The 19,880-nt window shown below is 46.3% G+C and overlaps 1 protein-coding gene and 1 pseudogene across 1 annotated transcript in view; one reads left to right on the top strand and one right to left on the bottom strand.

Annotated features, from left to right (window-relative positions):
• The window catches only part of LOC102158888 (uncharacterized), a 616,184-nt gene that overhangs the window by 229,432 nt on the left and 366,872 nt on the right, over positions 1 to 19,880 (top strand). The gene's annotated exons all lie outside the window — the stretch shown is intronic.
• The window catches only part of LOC100512969 (G protein pathway suppressor 2-like), a 53,416-nt pseudogene continuing 52,100 nt past the window's right edge, over positions 18,565 to 19,880 (bottom strand).

Raw genomic sequence — 19,880 nt, 5'->3', positions numbered from 1 at the left:
GGCTGGACACAGATGTAAAAACAAACATAAATGCACACAAATGGAGCTGATGGTTCCCCTCTCTCACCCTGTTCTTTCTCTCTTGTGTTTCTCTTGTCCACCCTCTTTAATCTCCTCTCTTGAACTCGAACAGTCCAGATACTGTCTGCGGTGGGTTACTTGTCCCCAGGCCCTCTCTCCACCGTCCCGGTGGTGGGTATTTGTCCACCAGCACAGGCGCAGGGGACTCTGGGGCCAGTGACACCTCTGAGGCTGCCGATGGACACAGTGACGAGAAATCCTTCTTGCAGAGGAAGTGGGCAGCATGATATTCTTTTTTTTTTTTGTCTTTTCTAGGGCTGCACCCATGGCCTATGGAGGTTCCTAGGCTAGGGGTCTAATTGGAGCTGTCGCTGCCAGCCTACGACAGAGCCACAGCAACGCCAGATCTGAGCCGCGTCTGCGACCTACACCACAGCGCACGGCAATGCCAGATCCTTAACCCACTGAGCAAGGCCAGGGATCAAACCCGCAACCTCATGGTTCCTAGTCAGATTCATTAACCACTGAGTCACGACGGGAATTCCGGCAGCATGATATTCTGGAAATATATCTAAAATTGTGCAACTGTGGATTGTGGGCCTACCTCTGCCGAGGTGGCAGAGAGCTCAACTTTCCATTTCACCACCAACCCTGTGAGTTGGGTGTAACGATCCCTCCCCCAGAGTTGTTGCAGGACTAAAGTGAGGTGATGTGTGTAACAGTGGACTTAGCTAACATTTAGCCGTAATAGTTAGAACTTCGCCAACAGTCTTAGGTATGCTTTTCCAACCACTTTAAGTAATTAACTTGCTTGACTTTTACAATAACCTTAGGAAGGACTACAATTACCCACCTTTTATAGGCCCAGGGAGGTTATGCCATTTGTCCAAGTAAGTGGCAATGGTGGGATTTGAACGCAGGCAGCCTGACACCAAAGCCAACGCTCATTACCACTACTCTATGCTACCTTCTGCCACCATGGTGTGCACAATCATAGCTGTCCCGTGCTCCCTGGGACCCCCTCCCCTAACCTCTTTCCTCAAGGAGCCCTGAGTCTTGCAGAAAGTTCTCTGGCAACGGTGGAGCCGTTCTCCTTGTTAATTAGGTGTTTCATTTTACTGCCAGCCTTTTGTTTTCCCCCTGGAGATCTGGCAGTATTTCCAATAAATTGTGTTTCAAGGAAAGAAATAGAAAAAGACAGTGAGTGGCCCCCAGGTTGGAGGCTGCAAAGTTTCTTTAGGCAGGGAGAACAATTGGGCCATTGTCCGCGTTAATAGGACTTCCTGGGGAGGCAGCTGTGGGCCTTGCTCCCCGGTTTTATTTTAGCAATGTCCAAATTAGACTCCCTTTTCCTCCCCTTCCCTTTGGTCAGTAGTATATTTTATTCTCATACGGACCACTCCTTATTCCCACAACGGAAATTAAGATTTGGGTTTTGGACTTAGCATAGGGATGTGACAAGGGTTTGCTTACATCTCAAGAGTGGAACTGAATATTTTGCAAAACCTGCTTTCGTGGAACCGAGAGTTTCCTTCTGGTGGGAAGGCTGGGCTCTTCTTCTTCTTGGGCCGCATATCTGCATCTCAGAGGAAAACCTTAGCACTGAAATCTGGATTGATCAGTACTCCTTATTTAGCTTTATGATGATCCAGACTGAGGATGTTCATTCAGTCCTTTGCCCTCTGGTTGTGAGGAGCAAGAGGAAGAGTTGAGAGGTGGATATTGGTGGTGGTGGACCTGGGCATGGCCTCAGCGTGACTCCAGTTTGAGTTACTGTCCTGCCAAGCACCAGATTACTTGACGTTGGCCAAGTAGCCTGACTTCCTCTGGTAGGTGCTTAATGTATTTCTTTGTAGGAGATATTTGTTACTTTTCTTAGCTGCCTGGGATTTTCAGCCTCTTCTTCCTTCTTTGCATTATCACTTTCTTTAGAAGGCAGAGTTGTCTCTCCCTAGAGAAACTGAAAAGACAAGACAATCGCCCAGTGTTCTTGCGTCTAGTTTTTTTTGCCAGCAAGAGGAAATCACCTAGGCATCGTTCAGAAGTGCTGTGGAGGAATGGAAACGCATCCAACTGGTATCCGTGATGATGTGGGTTTGATCCCTGGCCTTGCTCAGTGGGTTGGGAAATCCAGCAATCCAGCATTGCGGCATTGCTGTGGCTGTAGCATAGGCCGGTAGCTGTAGCTCTGACCCCACCCTGGGAACTTCCATATGCCGCAAGTGCGGCCCTTAAAAAAAAAAAAAAAAAAAAGAAGAAGCTAGGGAGGGAGTGGGGATGCTGAAGAGGACTGGTTGCATAGCTGCAGCCTTCTTCATTTCTGCAACGGATTTCAAGGGCGAAGTTATAGTAAGAGCTTCCTTATTCCACTGCTAAATTCATAGTCCCTTTGTCTCATTTAGTACCTTACTTGGTTAAGGATCTTTACCTGACTGTGTGGCCCCAACCTTCCTTTCTAGAAGGTCTAAACCTAGAGTGGATCTGGATGTATTGGCTTGCTACGGTCTTCCATTAACTTTCACCACTGGTCATGTTCGTTTATGATGTAGGAGCACCAACCAGCCAGATGGTGGTCTTTATTTCTGGTTCAATAAGACACTGCTGCATTTCCTGGTAGAAACTTTCCTTGGCCCCTAAAGCAGCAGAGCCCCAAATTTGTAGGAATGGGACTAAAACTTTTGTGAATGGTTAACATTGAAAGCAGATCCTCCCACTTCTTGGTTCTCACACCCATGTATTCTGGCCATGAGAAAATGGCATCAGATATGAAGTGGAAATTCAGAATAAGACCCCAACCCTTCAAGTGTGGTCCAGCAGCATGCACCATAACTGAGTTTGATAGGCCATTCCACCATCTATCTATGAGACTATCTGCCTTTGTGATTCAGTTCATATAAAACTCAATGATCAAGAGCCCATTGTTCTTCTTTTTTGTGAGATGAGTTCTTTGGTCAGAAGCAATGTTGTGCTGGATTCCATAATGGAGAATAAAGCATTCTTATGCCTCTAGATGGGGGTGTGTCTGAAACATTGTGAGCAGGGAAGGCAAATCCATATATATCTCAGTATCTGTTCTGGTAAGGATGAATCACTGCCCCCTACATGATCAGATCAGGAGGCTAAATGCTGTCCCTGGACATAATGCCACATGTGAGGCTCAGCAATGGTCTCTGCTGTGGAAGGGCTGGTCGCTTGCATCACTTTGATATCATAGGCTTCTTTGATCAAAGTTGACTTGGCTACAGGACTGCAAACCTCCATCCTTGCAACCGTGACCACCTTGTTCCTGAGCCGACTGAGCAAGCATCAGGGTGGCTGGAAGAAACTACCTGTCCACAGAATAGGGTACCTTGACCTTCTGATTATTGAGTGTTCCTTTGCAGTGGATAATGTACTTTTTGTGAACTGCTACACAGATACAAATAGCCTCCTGTTCTGTTCCCAGTCCGAGAGGTCCACCCCTGGACCACCTTGATACCATCTTCTAATCTTTTCCTTTCCAAGACCCTGCCCACCTGGCCATCTTGAGCTCCCTCAGCCTCCAGAGCAAGCTATTACCTTGGTGTAATTTCTGCAACTTAGTGGGAGGGGGATCTACTTTGGCTATTCAGATGCTTCGTAGTTTACAATCTAATTAATAGAACCCAGAGGTAAAGAACAGGAAGGATTGATTATTATCCTTTTCCCTACCCTATGAGGTTCCCATCCTAGCCCTTGGGTTTTCAAAAAGGGCAGAAGGCCAAGCACATGGAAAGCTCCAGATGGCCCAGCAGGAGAGGTGAGTCATTTACTTCTTGAGGAATTAGGTTCTGTAATGACCCATTAATCTGGCTTCATTAGGAAATGAGTTGTGTCACTTAACTAAATTTTCCAATAACCGAACCTTACCCTTTCATGTGCCAACTTTTGGTTTAATCATTTTGGATGGAAGTCTTTCTAAAACCAATTTCATGCTTCTCTGCCGATTTCAGTGGATGATCTTACCCATATTCTAACCTTTCCTTGAGGACATGAGGATGATTAATTTACCAGGTTACAGTTCAGGAAAAATAAGGGGCTATTTGCCCTAATGATGGGTTCTCTGTCTTTGGTAGAATTTTGAGTAATATTTTATTCATTTTTAGCCTTATTTTCTCATGCTCTTGGGGGACTATGTCACAAGCTAACTGAGAAAGGGTTCTGAAGTCAGATCTGAGTTTGGATTCTAGCTCTGCCCTTTAGGGTCTCTGGGCTCCAGGGTCCTCATATGCAATACAGGTGTAAGTGCCTTGGCTCTGATCTAAAAATTTGTACTCCTCAGTATCATTGTGAGGGTCAAGTACATAGCAGAAGGGAAGGCTCGATGCTGTGAAGGCCCCCACCATATTGTAGTGGCTTAATAATAAGCGTATTTCTTCCCAGTGAGTGGGTTTACTTCTTGCTCTGCAGTTTTCTTACCATCCCAACTTACTGTGTCTAGTCTGCAGAGGCTCACCTGAGATTAAAGGAAAAAGTTGCCACTGTCTTATTCATTCTATCCCCAGCTGCCTGGTGCCCAGCACCAAGTTGGGTACTAGCAAGGGGTCAGGACATATCTTTCTCTTCAGCTCAAAGAAGCGTGACAGCTTTTCAGGGGAAGTGAAGTTTCTCTTTGTGTAAACTCTACAACCAGTTTGGCATGAGGTGGCATGGATGTGTAGCAGTTCTGTAGGTGTTGGCTTTTTAAGCCTTTGGAATGCAATAGTCAAGCTCTACCTCCAATGGCCTCCCCAAAAAATCATGGACTTGGAAAATAGACTTGTGGTTGCCAAGGGGGAGGGAGAGGGAGTGGGGTGGTCAGGGAACTCAGGGTTAATGGATACAAACTATTGCCTTTGGAATGGATTAGCAATGAGATCCTGCTGGTAGCCCTGGGAACTATGTGTAGTCACTTATGATGGAGCATGATAATGTGAGAAAAAAGAATGTGTACATGTATGTGTAACTGTGTCACCATGCTGTACAGTAGGACAAAACTGTATTGGGGAAATAACTATTAAAAATAATAATAATAAAAATATTTTCTCAAAAAAATAAAAGTAAAATAAAAAAAGAAATGCAAATGCATTTCTCGACACTTAGAGAAAAAGAAGAAATAATTCTCTTACTGAATTATTCACAAGCTTTCAGAGCCATAAATGAAAACCATGGAAGCTTCCCATTCTACATTCTCCTCCCACCACACACAAACACCCCCCCCCCATATATACACATACACTTCCTTTCGCTCAGAACCCCTCTGCCCTTCATGCAGTTGGTAAAGAATGAACAGCCAGTGGGAAATTAGAAGTGAGAGGGTACCAGTTACATGTCTTTTACATTCTAAGTTCCTGGAGCCAAGACCAAAGCCACATATTGACAAGGGTAGGGCATGCCTCTGACAGAAGCCTCCTGCAAGGGTTCTAGAATGCTGATTCATCTTCTTGTGCAATGAAGACCTCTCCATAGAGAAAGGAAGGGAAGGGAAGCCAAGGAGAGCGCTTGCTTAGAAGCACTTACTATATATCAAGCTGTAGATATGCTGTTTCATTTAATGTGGACAGTAATCCCGTGGGGTAGATATTATCATCTGCTGCTTGCAGACGAGGTGAATAGTTCGAGAGGTTGAATGGTTTTTCCAAGTTATGACAGCTGATATATGAAGAATTTTATTTGGCAGGTGCTGGAATATAGGTATAGGCATCTACCTTGAGACACCCTCTTCTGAGATCCCATCCCAGGGCTAGAAAAAGGAAAGAAATGTGGAAACTCTGATGTAAGCTATTTTTCTCTTTTTAGCATTTCTGATGCAATTTCAAGCTTGGTTTCCCAGAGTACAGGGGTGATGGTTATCATTTTTTCACATGTAGAGCACTTTACAAATTGACAGATATTTTACCCTCCCTCCTGCTTTTCCCTTTCTCTTCCTTTCTTTGACAGCAGCTCCACGCTCTATCCCATGAGCTCTCTGGCTCTGGTTTCATCTTTAAAATGGGCATAATGACTTGTGCGCTACCCATGAAGGCTTTTAGGAGATCAAGGAAGACACCAGCTCTGCTCCCTCTATTACTTGATCTTTTGGCATTCGCAGCTTAGCAAAATTATACATAAACAACTATTTGTGGAATCATGGGTTTATCACCTCTCTCTCCTGCAGAGAGTTCATAGGTCTGGTTTAGCACGCTCTCTCCAGCATTTATATTCTCGAGATCTTAGCTGCAGAACTAGAACTTAAATCTGAGTGTAAGGATTGCAGCTAGGAGGTGGGTGGAAAAGGGAAATGACACATTTAAAATGATAAAAAAATATGAGAAGTAGACATTGTTTGAATTCAGCTGTATGCTAATGAATATCTGTGAACCCAGCTCACAAAGCCAGTGCCAGGGCAGGTTGCCCACACCTGCTCTAGTGGGTGGGGGTTGGGAAGATGTCATGCTGACTCAACAGTCCCTGGTTTGGCCGGGAGTACAGAGAAGTGCAAAGACCATGGCACATGGAGCCTGAAAGTCACATGAATCATTCCCTCAAGTTTTGTTTCATTGGCAGATTTCACTGGAATGCTTTCTGTTTTTTTCTATGTGACTAGCAGCATTGAGAAATCTTGGTTTGAAGGAAATCACTGGTGGTCAGTGGGCTCTCTGCCTGGCTATTCCCATCCAAGGAATAGCATGGTTAAGGCTAATCAGACAGCGATGGCCACAGCTCTCCATGGCCCACTGGACGATTCTGAGGAGGCTAGGTTGATGGTCCAGCTAAATTTTGCCAAGGAATCTAGCAAATTCTCTTATGATGACTTGGAACACTGTTCGTGGAATGCTCTTGATCTGGTAATTCAGCTTCTTAGCTCCTGTAGGAAATGTGACCAGTTTGGTGTGATTCCCTTTGATCAATCACCTTCTTTTTTATGCCACAGATAGTGGTATGAGAATCTAATCTGTAATTATTCATAGGATTGTTTTCAGATAATTTCATCACTAACATATACTAAGCATCTGGTGAGAGCCAGGCACTCGGTTGCTCCCATTATCTAATTTAATGCTTCCAGGGATCCTCCCTGGTAAACACTGTCCTTGCTCCCATTTTGAAGATGAGAAAATTGAGGCTTAGAAAGGTTTTGAGGGATGTCAAGGTCACATGGCTTTCTAGTATTTGACATTTTTGTGGAAGATCCAGGGATGAAAGCTGTCATCCTGGAAGAGTGAGGGAAAGGAAACTATGTATCTTAGCAACCATGTGCCAGGCACCTGCTGAGTGCTTGACAAATTTCATGGCATCTAAAGTTCACAGCACGCCTGGGAAGGGGTGCTGTTAGCATTTCCATTTTAGAGAGGGCTCAAGGTCAAGGAGCTAGTGAGCGGAGGCAAGTTTGGAGCTCTGGTTTTATGCCACAAAGCCTGTTCTTCTAGTCACCACATAGAGCTGCCCCATAGCAAGTGTGCAGGAGAAGCTGGAGCATCCGACCAAGGACCAGGGATGCTGGTGAGCCTGGGAACTGCAGGATGCAGGTGGGTGTGGCTGCCCCAAACCCTGGGTGTCATGACCAGTCAGTGTCTGCAAGCTTCCTCCTATTGTCTGCCTGCTGTTCCAGAGCTTTCAATTTTGTGTTCCTTCTTAGCTAAAAATAAGGTTTTGTTTGCATGCAGGGCAAAGGCCCTGGGACCCTCCTGAGAAAATCCGCAGAGGAAACAGGACACGGATCGGACTGCGAAGGCAGGGACGTCACTCCTCAGCTCTGAGAGGCTGGAAGCACGGAGCGGGAAGTGGCACTTCCCCTGTGTTTTTATGTTTAGCCGGGGTTTAATTAATAACCGGCAAACAAGTCTATAATTAACTCGATTTCCCTTTGGCCAGCCGAGGGAATAATAATAAGGCTCCTTTTTAAAGTCCACGGCATTGCTGGAAGGATGGGAGGGAAATCAGGCTTCCAGCACTGCCTGCCCAATAATGAGAGCCCTGCCTCGCATTCCTGGCTCCCTTCCCCCCTCCCCCCCGTACATTGTATTATCTGTACCAGATGTTGCATTAAAAGAAAAATTACTATACTTCAGGGCTCAAATTATATGTGCCTGATTTATTGCCTTGCCTCAGTTTTAAATGCTACCTTGCAGAACGCTGATAAATGATAGCTTATTATTTTGCAGGGTGCTGAGGTTGATGAAGATATCAAGGGCAGGAAGGGGTTAACTCTTTCCAGGCTGGAACCTTTTGGCTGGCCATTTGGCCCACCTTCTGAACGTTGCACATCTCCCCATACCCACCCCACCAAACCTATACTGTCTGGGCTGTTTTTATTTCTCATCTCTAAAGTGACACGCTCAAGGCTCTGTCTTGGCTCCCGAGATACTGAGGCATCTTGTGCATCAAAGATGAAGTACCCCTTTTAAGCATGACATTCAAAACTTGTCTCTGACTTCCTTTTCCAGCCCCCTATTAGTCTTCTTCCCACATGCTCTGCCCCCAGAGTCCTGAATGATCTGGCCTGTGCCTGCCTCGCCAGCTTCATTTCTTGCCCCTCTGTCCCACTGGCCTTCTTCCAGGTCCTTGAACGTCCAGACTCCTTCACGCAGCAGGAACTTTGCATGTGCCTCCCCCTCTGTCTGGAGCTCTTGCCCATCCATCCTTCATTTGGGCAGCCCATCTATCTTGTCTCTTGTCTCAGCATGAATGTCACTTTTCCACCCGTGATACTTCTTAGATGAGTATACACTTTCCATAATGTATACTCATTTGCCTATTTGCGTGATTATTTGCCTATTTCCTTGACTGCATTATAAGCACCATAAGGCCAGGAACTGAACCGGTTTACCACTGAAACTCTAGAACGTAATACAAAGCCAGGCGCAGATGCACAACATTTTTTAACTGAATGACTGTCTAGGGGAATAGCCAAGTTGCCTGTCTGCCCCATCCCTCACCCTGCTGAATACCCTGATTTTGATTATTTCTGCTTCCGAAATGAAGTTTTTCACCTATTTCTGGAACCACCTTCCCCTTCACAAGAGCTCTGTCATTTACTAACTCTGTCACTTTGGAAGCGTTACTTGACCTCCCTGGGCCTCAGTTTTCCCCATACGTGAAATGGGATAACAGTAGACTAGCTTCATCCAGTGGTTGTACACATTCAGTGAGTTAGGCTATTAAGGTACTTGGAAGTGTGCTTGGCTCATGGAAGGTACTGTGTAAAATGTTTCAAGGAAAACATTTAGTGATAAATACATGTTTCCTATGTTGTGACTTTAATTTGGGCCTTTGCTCTGGCTCTGCTTCCTCTAGCCACACACTTTGGCTGTGACTTTGCCTTTCTCAGCATCCATGGCCTCAGAATGGGCACAGGTCAACCAACAGGGTGACTGACCCAGACCTGGGGAGGCTGCTCAAGGCGATTTATGCCTGAGCTGGTTCTAAGAAAATGGAGACGACTTTGCCAGTGCCAAACTGGGCCATACTGTCCCATGCAGAAGGAAGAGCATGAAGAAGACCAAAGGAGCTGGAGAACTAGGTGTATTGGGACCACGGCTCACATTGGGTCCCAGCGTGGTTGGAGCAGAGAGTGCAGAGAGGCGGAGGAGCCCAGGCCTCAGAGGACTTCGCATGTCATGCTGAGGAGTGCGCTTGTAGCTTAGGGGCAGCAGCTGATATCTTTAGGAGAAGAGTGCCATGGTCATGTCCAGATGCCATAGAGGGCAGTCTGGGCCAACAGCAGTGGTCATGGGCCTGTGAGACAAGAAGGGGAGCCGTTTAGTGCCTGTGGAGATTGGTCAGGGTTGTAGGAATCCTTCTCTGGGAACCACATGGACTCCTGGAGGTCTCCAGCCTTTGGAAACCAAGGATTTTAAAGATGTGCTAGCTCCCAGGCATGCGTGGAGCTTCCTTCCCCTCATTCCAGTTCAGCTGTAATAGCTTCCAGGGGGAGTTGCAGATGCATGAGCGAGCCAGCGGCCGGAGAGGAAAGAGGTAGCTTTTGTTGAGGGCCTGCCCTGTGAGGCATCCACACGCCTGGAATGAACATTTTCAGTCCTCCCAACAATCCCGAGATGTAGGTATTGTGAAGCCAATGGATGAGAAATCTGAGGCCTCCAGAGGCTTGGGTAGTTTGTCCTGCGAACACTGGGAGAATGTTTGTCTGTTTACTCCCAATTCTTGTCATTGCCACTTTATCTGTGTTTGCTTTACGAGGCCCCCAGAGTGGGGTGATCCTTGGACACAGGCGTTATCGCTCTGTCGGACTGCAAGCCTGTTCAGTGCCCAGCGCTGGGCGGTTTACACAGGGCGGTTTACACCTTAGGTTCTCAACGTGTGTTTGCCGATTGGCCAGTATCCTCTAGACATGCAATGACTCCGTCAGTCACTAGAGGGCGTGGTGGATATGCAATGTGGAGTGGAATTAAGAGTTAGAGATGGTTTAATTACCCTGCTCTCCTCCCTCCCACCCTCCTTCCCTTCCTTCTGCTCATCAATCTTTCACCTGTTCACAAAAAATTATGAAATGCCTCACAAGTACTGTGTGCTAGGCTAGGGACACTGGGTTTAAAACCTTCCAGTTTCTCATTGTTTTTGGCAAATACAGGGGAAAGGCCACCGTGGCTTTAAATCATAAGAACACAAAAATAGCCCTTCACTTAGTCTTGGAGTCAAGGAAGACTTCTCTGAAAAGGTCATGTCTGAGCTGAGTTGAAATTTGCTAAGTGTAGAAAGGAGAGGGAAAGGTAGTCTAGATGAGGGGCCAGCATTAGCAAAGTCCCAGAGGAAAAGTGACAGAGGCTGGATTCTGCAAACATATTGGGATGGGTAGACATAGCAGAAGCCTGGAGGTGAGGCTGGAGATGTGGGCAGGACCTTGAATGGCAGGCTGAGGACTGTGAACCAGCCCTGAGGTCTTCAGCAGTGTTCTTGGAAGGTTTTAAGTGAATTGAAAGAGAGAGAAGAGATTCTTTTCATGGTCTGTTTTTGTCTTTTAGAGAGATCACTTTCATACTTTACACTTGCGAAGTAGGAAATAATATGGGATAAAAACAGTTTAAGATGATATTATCCGGGAAAGAGGTGATGGTGGCCTAAATTAAGGCAGCAGCTACGAGGATGGAGAGAATTAGATGGAATTTAAGATTTAGATACATTTTAAGGCAGCGGAATGAATAGATCTTGTTGACTAGTTAAAGATGACAGAGCTGACCCTGGGTCCTAGGTTTCCAGTTTGAGTGCCTAAATGGATGGAGATGCCTTTCACGGGGGTGAAGGACATGGAAGGGATCAGCAGGGGTTGGAGGAAGATGACAAATGCAATTTTAAACATGTCGAGTGTGAACTGCATCTGGAACATCTGGGTGAAGATTTCCAGCAGGCAGCTATACGCCCAAGTTTGGTGCTTAGAGAAGGCTCTGGGTTGGTGCGGTAGATTTTTGGAGGCACGAGCATATAGATGGTCTTTAAAGACCATGGATCTGAGTGAATTCAGGCAGGATTCATGTTTGTAGGAAGAAGAACTGAGGGTTGGAGGGAGAACCTTGAGGACCCTCAGCATTTAAGGCTCAAGATCTGAAACGGTGGGAGAAAATCTCTGCCAGAATTCCATCATTGAATCCCAGTGGGGAGGACCTTAGGAAGGTTTGGCTAACAGTGGCAAAAGCTGCAGAGGTTGGGAAAAAGAAGCACTAAGCTGTATCTACTGGTTTCAGCAAATAATATGGGAAGAGCAGTTTCTAGGAAATGGTAAGTGTAGAAACCAGGATTCAGTGGTTTGAGTGATTAAGAGGTGAAGAAGTGAAGGCAGTGAGTGGAGGTGCTATCACGGGAATCTTGAGTGTGAAGGAAAGGAGAGAAGTTAGGAAGTCACTCTTTTTTTTTTTTTTTTTTTTTGTCTTTTTTGTCTTGTTGTTGTTGTTGCTATTTCTTGGGCTGCTCCCGTGGCATATGGAGGTTCCCAGGCTAGGGGTTGAATCGGAGCTGTAGCCACCGGCCTACGCCAGAGCCACAGCAACGCGGGATCCGAGCCGCATCTGCAACCTACACCCCAGCTCACGGCAACGCCGGATCGTTAACCCACTGAGCAAGGGCAGGGACCGAACCCGCAACCTCATGGTTCCTAGTCGGATTCGTTAACCACTGCGCCACGACGGGAACTTCAGGAAGTCACTCTTTAGGAATCTGGAATTAAATGGGGGGGCTCTTAGACTTGGATAGAGACTTTTGACCACACTTATGAGATCATGGGGAGTAAAGAGGAAGAGGCTGAAGAGTCGAGATGGAGGGAGGACATAGATAGGTTTATGGATGGCAGGTAGACTGCAGTGGATGGAGGTGACATTTACCTAATGGGGGGGGGGGAGCATTTTCATCCCTAGAGAAATGAAGAAAGAGATTGTAAATAAGATCAAGATGAGATAAATCGCAGTTCCCGTCGTGGCTCAGTGGTGAGCGAATCCGACTAGGAACATGAGGTTGCGGGTTCGATCCCTGGCCTTGCTCAGTGGGTTAAGGATCCGGTGTTGCTGTGAGCTGTGCTGTAGGTCGCAGACGCAGCTTGGATCCCGCATTGCTGTGGCTCTGGCGTAGGCCGGCGGCTACAGCTCCGATTTGACCCCTAGCCTGGGAACCTCCATATGCCGCAGGAGCAGCCCAAGAAAATGGCAAAAAGACCAAAAAAAAAAAAAGAGAGAGAGAGAGAGAGATAAATCCCTGAGCCCCACCTCTCTGAAGCTGACAATTAGCCTTGAAATTCTGCTGCAAATCTTTGTAGTTGTTTTGTCATCCCATCTGTCCATTCATCTAGCTTCCGGTCACCCCCAACACTGGGATCTGCTCCCTCACTGGTCTGTCTGTGGTCCATCCAGCTTGGCAGAGCTGGTTCCCATCCGTATGTGTGAAGTCAGTCATTCTGAGCTCATTCTTTTTCTTCTTTTTATGAAGTCCTTTCCAGCTCTTGTTAAGGATTGAATAAGTGAATGGATACATGAATGACTTATCACTCTAGATCTCTTTTGTCCAACCATTTGACACATATTTATTAAGCAACTGTTATGTGCAAAGCATTGTGTAGGTAGGGCCATAATAATGAGCTAAATGAGCTCCCAGAGCTTACTGCCTGGTTAGAGAGACAGATACGATCACAGGTGATTGCACAACAAAGTGCAAAATGCATTTTAGGGGTAGGGGTGTAATCTGTATGCAGGGAGGTGGGTGACTAGCCAGAAACCTGAACTCCAGGTTAATCCATGTTGACTACTCTAGCCTATTGTTTCATGAATGGAAAATAAGAATATTTCTATTAGAATCTTCTATACTTATGAATATATGAATGGTTACTAAATGCTTTTTTTCCATCCAAAACAATATTTATAGTCATCTATCTTTGAACTCTTATTTCCCAGAAAGCGTCAGCCTCCAGTAACCAGCTGCCCAGTGTCAGGGGAATGTTCTAATTCCAGCCTGTTTTTTTTTCCCTAACATTAGTGCTTTCCTGGGGAAGAACTGTATGTGTCTTCTCATCTGACTGTGCTAAGTATTTAAGGCAAGGCACTTGAACTTTGGATATGGGGGACCTATTTTCAGTTGAAGAAGCCAGCTTCTCCTCCATGCTGAAGGGCACTTAATTGACCCAAAGGCTATGTGAGCCCCATGAAAATGACTTTCGGTGGAGGATGGCTTTGCTCAGAAATTGTGGGATTGGCTGGAAGAGATCAACAGCTTTGGTTACTCGGCCCCAGTCTTTTGTCCAGGCCACCTAGAGACCAACCCCCAGCAGAGAACACTCTTCTACTTTTGCATATATCTGGAGGGAAAAAAACCTACAGTTTTAACACTCCTCCATCGTGGTCATTAGAAATGATAACATCAGGAGATGCTCTGGAATAGAAACAGGATTGATAGGTGTCTTGGGGATCTCCAGGTGAAGCTTTGCTGATGAATGTAACCGTGGCTACCATTGATGGTGTATACTGTGTATCAGGCTGGTGAGGTGACAGGTCACCTGTGTCCCCCTCTAAGGAAGTGAAAAAAGACAGGGGGCAATGCTGAACAAGGGACAGAGATTGACTCAGCAAGGGTCATGTCTCCAGCTTGGCCACCAGGGCCCTGGAGCTGCAGGGGACCATTTGAAATGCTCTGGTGAGACCCTATCATTCACCATGGGCTTGGGGTGGGTGGGGGATGGATTCTTTCTAGAGCAGAGACTCTAAAACCAGGAGTTATCAGTTAATCAATAAAAGTCTAAAGAATTACTGGGTGGTGTTTGTCAGGGGTAATGCAAAAGAATTGGAAAGCTAGAGAGAAAAATATATTGCACAGAAGAAGCTTGAAATTAATACTATCTTTAAAAATAAGATACTGAGTTGTTTGGTTCAAAATCAGGATTATCAATATTCAGAGAAGATGGGGGTTGCTATGGGGTAAGATGCTTGTGAAAGGCTTTTTGAAGGAGATGAAGCTTGCATTGGGTTTTATTTGTTTACTTTTATTTTATTTTGTTTCATTTTATTTATTTTTTGATTCTTTTGGGCTGCACCCAAGGCATATGGAAGTTCTCAGGCTAGGGATCAAATCTAAGATACAGCTGCTGGCCTGTGCCACAGCCACAGCAATGCGGGATCTGAGCTGTGTCTGCGACCTACACCATAGCTAATGGCAATGTCAGGTCCTTAACCTACTGAGCGAGGCCAGGGATCAAACCCACATCATCATGGAGCCTAGTCAGGTTCATTAACCACTGTCCACAAAGGGAACTCCCTGCATTGGGTTTCTTTTTTTTTTTTTTTTTTACTTTTATTTTTTATTTTATTTTTTGCTTTTTTGGGCCGAACCTGTGGCATATGGAAGTTCCCAGGCTAGGGGTCTAATTGGAGCTACAGCTGCTGGCCTACACCACAGCCACAGCAACTAGGGATCCAAGCCACAGCTGTGACTTACACCACAGCTCACGGCAATACCGGATCCTTAACCCACTGAGCAAGGCCAGGGATCGAACCCTCAACCTTGTGGTTCTAGTTGGATTCGTTTCCACTGTGCCGCAATGGGATTTAAAAAAAACACCCGCATGTTCATTGCAGCACTATTCACAATAGCCAGGACATGGAAACAACCCAAATGTCCATCAACAGATGATTGGATTAGGAAGATGAGGTATATATACACAATGGAATACTACTCATCCATAAAAAAGAACAAAATAATGCCATTTGCAGCAACATGGATGGAACTAGAGACTCTCATACTGAGTGAAATGAGCCAGAAAGACAAAGACAAATACCATATGATATCACTTATACCTGGAATCTAATATCCAGCACAAATGAACATCTCCTCAGAAAAGAAAATCATGGACTTGGAGAAAAGACTTGTGGCTGCCTGATGGGAGGGGGAGGGAGTGGGAGGGATCGGGAGCTTGGGCTTATCAGACACAACTTAGAATAGATTTACAAGGAGATCCTGCTGAGTAGCATTGAGAACTATGTCTAGATACTCATGTTGCAACAGAACAAAGGGTGGGGGAAAATATGTACTTGTAATGTATACATGTAAGGATAACTTGACCCCCTTGCTGTACAGTGGGAAAATAAAGTAATGGGTTGGATTTGTTGAAAAGCCCTTGCCCATTTCTCTAGCTCCATCCTGTGCTGCTTCCTCCTCTCTTTCCCCGTGCACTGTATACCCGTCACACTGAAGTACAGACCGTTTCCCTAACAGTCAGGCTGCTTCATGCCTCCATATTCCCTTGCCCTGCTATCCTATTGCCTCCTTCCTCTGCCTGGAGAACTTCAAGGTTCAGCTTAAACAGCCCCCTTCTGCTCCTCCAGCTGAACTCTTCACTACATCCCCATCAGAATTTCTATCAGATTATACTCATATAATTGCTAATAAGTAAAATCATAGTAATAAGTATAGTTTTATCATAATGACAATCCTAGTAATTTATAACATGCTTATTGCTAGGGTCCTCACATGCATTCCCTCACTTAGTGCTCCCAACACTGCAGTAAAGTAGCTCCTCCTAGCAGGATGCCCCTTTATAGATCTGAAAAAGGAAACTTGGAGAGATTCGACAACTTGCCAGGATTGCTCTGCCAGTAGTAGATATAGGAAACCAACCCAGGCTGGTCTGACACAGAGTCTGAAATCTTAAGCTTTACCCAGTGCTGCCTTCTGTACAATCATCATGACATTTATTTGGCTGCAGTTGGCACACTGCAAATACGGAGGCAAATAAGGATGAGACGGAGTGCCTGGAATGCTGCATGCGCTCAGAGCCTGGTACAGGGAGAAAGAGGTGCTCCATCAAGATTTTCCAAGAATGCATTTCCCCCATTCTAGCTAAAGTCAGCCACAGCAAAAGCACAGGGCTGAATTGAATGGAAGCCCTCGGCTGTTTCAAATTCATTTAAGACTCTGCTGCCATATGACCTAGCAATTCTACTCCTGGGTACATATCTGAAAGAAACAAAAGCACTTATTCAAAAAGATATGTTCACCCCAATGCTCACAGCACCATTTTTTACAGTTGCTAAAATATGGGAGCAACCTAAGTGTTCATCAAAATAGATAAAGGAGATGTGGTATCTATCTATCGATATATCTGTCTAATATCCTCTTCTCTCTCTCTACACACACACACACACACACGTTTATGTATGCATACATATGCAATAGAACACTACTCAGCCATAAAAGAATGAGTTTTTGCCATTTGCAGCAACATGGATGGACCTAGAGATGATCATACTAAGTGAAGTGAGTCAAAGACAAACATCATGCAATCTCACTTATGTGTGAAATGTAAAACATGGAACACACTGGTAATAGAACAAAAAAGCAGACTCACGTATGTAGAGAACAAACTGGTGGTTACCAGTAGGGGGTGGCGATATAGGGGTGGGGCGGGGGAGACCCAAGCTATCGGGTATAAGACAGGCTCAAGGATGTATTGTGCAACACTGGGAATATAGCCAATATTTTGTAATAACTGTACATGGAATGCAACCTTTAAAACAGTAAAAATCCCACCTATCTTCCAAAGAAAAAAAAAAAAAGACTTTGTTCATGAGTCATATTTCCGAGAAGCCTGTCTGACAGCTCCTCCTCCCCCACCCATTGTCCAAGTTACCATCCAGCCAAGTGCTGTCATAGGTTTTAATACTTGCCTGCCTCTGGGTTCTTACCAGGCCATTCACTTGCCTCTTACCATAAACAGACATGCTGGAGTTCCCTTTGTGGCTCGGCGGTTAACCAACCCGACTAGCGTCCATGAGGATGCGGGTTCCGTCCCTGGCCTCACTCAGTGGGTTAAGGATCCGGCATTGCCATGAGCTGTGGTGTAGTTCGCAGACATGGCTTCGATCCTGTGTTGCTGTGGCTGTGGCGTAGGCCAGCAGCTGTAGCTCCGATTCGACCCCTAGCCTGGGAACTTCCATATGCCTCGGGTGCAGCTCTAAAGAGCAAACAAAACAAAACAAAACACCAGCCTTGCTCCCTCTAGGTGAGTTCCAGGAAGTACAGCGTGGTGTTTGGAAGAAGTTGAGCCAATACCTAACTTCCCAGGTTCACTTTCCTTATCTGAAAATTTGAGATAATAACACATCTATTTTACTTGCCTACCTATCTCCACATACAGTCGCATTGGGTGTTAGGGCTTCAAAATATGCATTTGGGGAAGACACAATTCATAACAGGCCATGATGAAAAGCAGGAAGGAGCAGACATGCCAGCTCAGGCATTTCAGGACAAGAAATGCCTTCTCCCTCCCTCCTTCTCTGAGGACAGAAGACTCTAACTTTACCAAAGCCTGCAGATCTGCCCCAGGGCTAACTTTCCATCCTCCTACAGTCCAAAGGGTAAGGCCTGGGCTTCAAGCCGGGCAGTCCTAGCACTGCCTTTACGTGATATGCAGTCAGGTCAATTGCTCTCCTTCTATGAGTCCCTATTTCCTCATTTGATTGGATTGTTGATAGTTAAATAAGGTGTATGGAAGCTGCGAGCAAACTTCTCCCCCTCCTGAGAAACTTAGGAGGATCTCTTCCAACGGCCACTTTTCAGTCCATGATTTGTTGTAACTTCTTAATAATTTGCTCTTTTGCCAGATAGCGAAAACCTCCTATATCAACACACATGCCTTATTACTGTAAGCCTGACCCTAGGCACCTTGCCTTCTAGGGACAGGAGGAACAGGTGTGTGGAAGGAAGTGGGCACACAGGTGTGGTGCTGGACGCGTGGAGATAAATCAGGTGAGGTCCTCACCCTCATGGAACCCCAGCACGGCTTTGGAGAATGGACTAGAGACCATGATGATGGGGTGAGGACAGTGCAGTGAGGGAGGAACTGCATGTAGGAGCCAGCGTGGGCATGGGTGGATTTTGAGACTAGAGGGCTGGAGTGCCTGGGGAGGCTTTCTGTAGGAGGTGAGGCCTTTTTCTTCCAGGAGCAGAAGACTTTATTCTGGTCCAGGCCTTGGAGGAGGACACACAGGGCACCCTCCTCCTGCCCAGGCCTGGGGCAGGGACACAAGGGCACCCTCTTCCATGGCCAGGGGTGATGGTGAGATTGAAGACATAGACTGATGTTCATTTGTAGAATCTTGGGTTCTGGCTGTGCTGGGGGATGGTGAGCCAAAGGCTGGGTTCGCTGGTAGCTGCACAGCTTGAATTTTCTGCTGGTTGCATCCGTGCAGGATGCTAGGGGGAGGCAGGGAGTCCAGGGCAGAGCTTGGGGATGAATGGGGCATGGGGAGGATGAGTCAGAGAAGCAGCCTACTGTTAGCATCTTCCCTCTGCTTTGCAAGGACAGGGCTCTACTAGGCTGGAGGAACCCCACCTGGAGGAGCTGAAAGTGGCCATGCAGGGCACAAAGCTGTGGCTGAGATTGGCACTCCGCTGCAGGAAATTTTTATTGTTGTGCTCTGAGCTGTTGCCTGAGACTACGGGTTGGCTGCATGGGTCCATAGTGAGGTGGGAGCTGAACAGTTCCATAGGTGCTGCCTGGGCTGCTTGGAATTGTCCATGTTCTGGGGTTCCTGTGGAAGCAACAGCTGGGCCCACGTAGTGGCAAGTCATATGCATCTGGGGTCCAAATATCTGCTTGGCTCTGTCAGCGGGCATGAGGATGCCTGGGTGATTGTGTCCTCCAGTGGTCCCCAGGATGCGGAGGAGGTGAGCTCCTGGGTGCACAGCTGATGTCAGAGTGGTCAGGTCATTCTGCTCCTTTTGCCTTTGATTTTCTTCACATAGAGCTTTCTCAAGCTGCAGGAAAACTGGGTGCTTTTCTTCCTGTGGGGCTCAAAGCTTCTCCTGCAGTGTCAATATTTGTTCCCTGGTCTCCCCCAGTGGCATGCTCTCTCCAATCTTCTCTTTTTTTCCTTACTTCCTGCTCTTCCTTCATCTTCTGTTCCATTGTCTTGTCCACCTCTTCTTCCTTCTGCAACTTGAGCTCTAGGAGCACAGGGTTGCCCTGGTATATTTGGGTGGTGGGTGCCTGGCTCTGTCACTGACTGCCAGACTTAGGATGGGCCTACCTTCTCTTTGCTTTCTCTACAACCTCCCTGTGCCCCCGCCCCCACTCCTCAGAGGTGTGGAAATTTTTATTGTCGATTGACCAGAATGAGTGGAGGATAGGACAATCAGGCAGAGAGAACAACAGGAAAGTGAGAAACTTGCCCTCGAGTTGGAGGCAGAAGTGATGCTCTCAGAGTTCCAGGAGGTTAGGGAAGATGTCTTGGGGTTAAATAAAGAGGACTCAGAGGAACCAGGTTGAAGGAGCTGAGTGTGATGAAATACCCCTGATGTGCCTGGGAATGAAATGCTTCTGGATATGCATGTAAGCAAATCACAACTTCTGGGACCCAGACAGGATAACCTGGGGAATTACAAGCTGGTAGGGGTTC

This window comes from Sus scrofa, chromosome 6, assembly GCF_054392235.1.
Source record: "Sus scrofa isolate SSC_HxYL_T2T_F1_AM1 chromosome 6, Sscrofa_HxYL_maternal_Yorkshire_Landrace_v2.0, whole genome shotgun sequence".
NCBI lineage: Eukaryota > Metazoa > Chordata > Mammalia > Artiodactyla > Suidae > Sus > Sus scrofa.
Note: the sequence above shows the minus strand (reverse complement) of the source record. Positions and strands in the feature narration are given on the sequence as shown.